This window comes from Brassica napus, unplaced genomic scaffold (assembly GCF_020379485.1).
Source record: "Brassica napus cultivar Da-Ae unplaced genomic scaffold, Da-Ae ScsIHWf_69;HRSCAF=117, whole genome shotgun sequence".
Classification (NCBI taxonomy): Eukaryota; Viridiplantae; Streptophyta; class Magnoliopsida; order Brassicales; family Brassicaceae; genus Brassica; species Brassica napus.
The window spans coordinates 162,553-167,072 of NW_026016754.1; the positions used below are offsets into that span (position 1 = coordinate 162,553).

Below are 4,520 nucleotides of genomic sequence, written 5' to 3' on the forward strand. Positions count from 1 at the left end.
AAGCTGAGAAATGAGATCTCCAGCTTTCAACAGAAAGGCTTGGAAGGATTCAGTGAAGCCTGGGAGAGATTCAAAGGCTACCAAGCTCAATGCCCTCATCATGGATTCTCTAAGGAAAGCCTGCTGAGCACATTCTACAGAGGAGCTCTTCCTAAGTACAGAGCCAGATTGGATACAACTAGCAATGGGTTCTTCTTAGAAGAACAGAGGAGGATGCAGAGCAGTTGGTAGACAACATGGTTAAGAGTGATGCAGTCTACAGTGGAGACCACGACAGAGGCAGTCGAACAGATGACAAGCAGACGAGGAAGGAGTTAAAGGCTCTCCAGGATAAGATTGATATTCTCATTGCTGATAAGGCCACCCAGGAGCAGCTGCACTTTGTTGGTAACCCAAACAAAGAAGCCACACCTGTTGTCCAGGAAGTTGATGGTTTTGAAGGGCAAGAAGAGATGTGCTTCATCAACAACAATGGTAGCTGGTACAAGAAAGAGCCAAACTTTCAGTACAACAACTACCAACAGAGATCTTACCCCAACAACCAACAGAGTGGTTATCAGCCTCGGAACAACCAGCAAGGCAGCTATCAGCCTCAACAAAACCCTCCTCCTGGTTTCAACACCAAAGGACAACAACCTGCCCAACAACAACCTACTACTTCTACCTCTACTCCTCAAGTCAGCAGCACTGATGCCCTACTAAAACAAATCTTGGAGTCTCAGACAAGAAGTGAGAAGCATGTTGTCTATGAGTTGAAGAACCTTCACTCAAAGATTGATGGAAGCTACAATGAGCTCAACAACAAGTTCAGAACTTTGGAGAACCAGTTTGCTGCCATGAACACTCAACAAAATCGCCAACAAGGTTCTTTACCTGGAAAATCTGAGCAAAACCCCAAGGAGACCATGAAAGCTATCACCTTCAGGAGTGGTAAGGAGTTACCTCAGAAAGCTCTCACCAAGGATGCTGAGAAACAAGGTGAGGGGGTTGCCATCAACATAGATGATGAAGTGGTGATTGTTGATGAGAAAATCAATGATGAAATCTTGGAGAAGATTGTGGAAGCAAAAGGTAAAGGAAAGGTTGGGGAAGAGAAGAAAACAGTGAAAGATGTTGAAGTTGTTGCTCCAGCAAGTGAGAATTCTTTTGTTCCTCCTCCCTATGAACTCAAACTACCATTCCCTGGTAGATTCAAGAGGCAGCTGCTAGAGAAGTACAAAGCTCTATTTGAGAAGCAAATGAGTGAAGTTCAAGTCACAATGCCCATCATGATGCTTTCATGCTGATTCCTCAATATAGCAAGTTCCTGAAAGATGTTGTAGCTGCAAAGAAGAAGGAGATGTAGGGCATGATGATTCTCACTCATGAGTGTAGTGCCATCATCCAGAGGCTTGTTGTTCCAAAGAAGCTAGAAGATCCAGGATGCTTCACATTACCTTGTGCTTTTGGACCTATGGTATTTGATAGATGTCTTTGCGATTTGGGAGCTAGAGTCAGCTTGATGCCTTTATCTGTTGCTAAGAAGCTTGGTTTCACTCAGTACAAGAAGTGTAGACTGTCTCTGGTATTGGCTGATCGTTCAGTGAAGTACCCTGTGGGTATCTTGGAGGACCTCCCCGTTATGGTTGGAAAATATGAGATCCCTACAGACTTTGTGGTGCTTGAGATGGGTGAGGAAGCTGCAGATCCTTTAATCCCTTGGAAGGCCTTTCTTAGCTACAGCAGGAGCAATTGTTAATGTGAAAGAGGGCAAGATTGATCTCCACTTTGGTAAAGGGCATGTTCTTCACTTTGACATCAAGGAGGTAATAGAAGAAACCAACAGTTCAAGGGCAAGTTTTCTACATTGAAGAGATGGATGCCCTTGCTGATGAGCTCCTTGAAGAGTTGTCACTAGAAGACCCTCTACAGCATGCTTTGACGATAGAGAGGGAAGCTGAAGTGATTCAGAACCTGGAGAGTGCTGCCTATGGGATGATGTTGGATTCACACAGAGGATTTGGTAGTAAGGATCAGTATGAGGAGCTGCCTCAAATTGTCAATCAGGAAGCCTCGGTCATTCTACAAGGGGACACCCAGCAAGACGACTGGAGCGAGCTTAAGGCGCCTAAAGTGGAGCTTAAACCTCTCCCCAATGGTGTGAGGTATGCATTTCTTGGTCCTAATGGAACTTATCCAGTCATTGTGAGTAGTGAACTTACTGAAACTGAGCTATCTGAACTTTTGAAAACACTTAAAAGATTAGAAAAGCAATAGGTTACTCACTTGATGACATCAAGGGAATATCACCCTCTTTGTGTATGCATAGGATACATCTTGAGGATGAATCAATGACTTCTATCGAGCATCAAAGAAGGTTAAATCCTAACCTGAAGGATGTTGTAAAGAAAGAGATTCTTAAACTCTTAGATGCTGGTGTCATCTACCCTATCTCAGATTTAAATGGGTATCTCCTGTGCATGTTGTGCCAAAAAAGGGTGGTATAACTGTGATTAAAAATGACAAGGATGAATTGATACCAACAAGAACAGTCACTGGCATAGGATGTGTATTGATTACCGCAAACTGAACTCAGCATCTAGAAAAGATCATTTTCCACTTCCATTTATTGATCAGATGCTTGAGAGACTTGCAAATCATCCATTCTATTGTTCTTGATGGATATTCAGGATTCTTCCAGATCCCCATACATCCCAATGATCAGGAGAAAACAACATTCACATGTCCTTATGGTACCTTCGCATATCGAAGAATGCCATTTGGTCTATGTAATGCTCCAGCCACCTTTCAAAGGTGCATGATGTCGATTTTCTGATCTGATTGAGGATGTTGTGGAGGTGTTCATGGATGATTTCTCTGTCTATGGATCTTCGTTTTCTGCTTGTTTGTCAATTTGTGCAGGGTCCTACAGAGATGTGAAGACACCAACCTTGTGCTGAACTGGGAGAAGTGTCACTTCATGGTCAAAGAAGGATTGTGCTGGGGCACAAGATTTCAGAGAAGGGGATTGAGGTGGATAAGGCCAAAATCGATGTTATGGTGGTTTGCCCCCACCAAAGACAGTGAAAGACATCCGAAGTTTTCTTGGTCATGCTGGGTTTTACAGGAGATTCATAAAGGACTTCTCCATGATCACTAGACCATTGACCAGGCTGCTGTGCAAAGAAGCCACCTTCAGCTTTGATGTGGAGTGTCTAGAAGCCTTCAAGAAGCTAAAAGGTGAACTCATCAGTGCTCCAATTGTCCAGCCACCTAATTGGGATCTCCCCTTTGAGATCATGTGTGATGCTAGTGATTATGTTGTGGGAGCTGTTTTGGGGCAGAAGAAAGATGGCAAGACCCATGTGATCTACTACGCGAGCCAAACCCTGAATGATGCTCAGATGAGATATGCCACAACAGAGAAGGAGATGCTAGCCATTGTCTTTGCCTTTGAGAAGTTCAGAAGCTACTTGGTGGGATCTAAAGTCATTGTCTACACAGATCATGCTGCGTTGAGACACCTTTTGGCGAAGAAGGATGCAAAGCCCAGGCTTGAGATGGATTCTTTTGCTGCAAGAGTTTGATTTAGAGATCAAGGACAAGCCAGGAGTTGAGAATGGTGTAGCTGATCACTTGTCCAGGCTGAGAGTGGAGTGTGGCATTCCATTGATGAAGGACTCCCTGAGGAACAGATCATGGCTATTGGAGCAGTGATAGCAGTTTGTGAGACTGGAAGGAAGCTTGAAGAAGTCAAGGCAACAGAAGAGAAAGAACCTTGGTATGCTGATTTGGTGAATTACCTAGCCACATGAAAAGAGCCTTTGAATCTTGTGGGTTATGCCAAGAAGAAGTTCTACAAGGATGTGAAGAGATACTACTGGGATGAGCCCTACCTCTACATTCTCTGCAAAGATCAACTTTATAGGAGAGTGGTTGCTAATGAGGAGATTGATGGGATCCTTACACAGTGTCATGGATCATCTTATGGAGGCCACTTTGCTACCTTCAAGACTGTTGCTAAGGTGTTACAAGCTGGATTCTGGTGGCCACACATGTTCAAGGACACACAAGACTTTGTTTCAAGGTGTGATTCATGCCAAAGGAGGGGAAACATCACCAAGAGGAATGAGATGCCTCAGAATCCAATCCTTGAAGTTGAAGTGTTTGATGCGTGTGGGTATTGACTTCATGGGGCCATTTCCATCATCACATGGCAACAAGTACATCCTGGTAGCTGTTGATTATGTCTCAAAATGGGTGGAAGCTATTGCAAGTCCCACCAATGATGCAAGAGTGGTAATCAAGATGTTCAAGAGCACCATCTTTCCAAGGTTCGGAGTTCCAAGAGTTGTAATCAGTGATGGAGGGTCTCATTTCATCAACAAAACTGCTTGAGGGACTTCTCAGGAAGAACGGTGTTAAGCACAAGGTTGCAACTCCTTACCATCCTCAAACAAGTGGTCAAGTTGAGATTTCTAACAGAGAGATCAAGTCCATTCTGGAGAAGATTGTGGGGATTACAAGGAAGGATTGGTCAG

General features: G+C 43.9%; 1 non-coding gene across 1 annotated transcript; it reads right to left on the bottom strand.

Annotated features, from left to right (window-relative positions):
- Positions 1–107, bottom strand: LOC125605091. Its single transcript, XR_007336637.1, has one exon. It is a non-coding gene; the product is annotated as a small nucleolar RNA R71 (small nucleolar RNA).
- Positions 108–4,520: the final 4,413 nt, after the last annotated feature.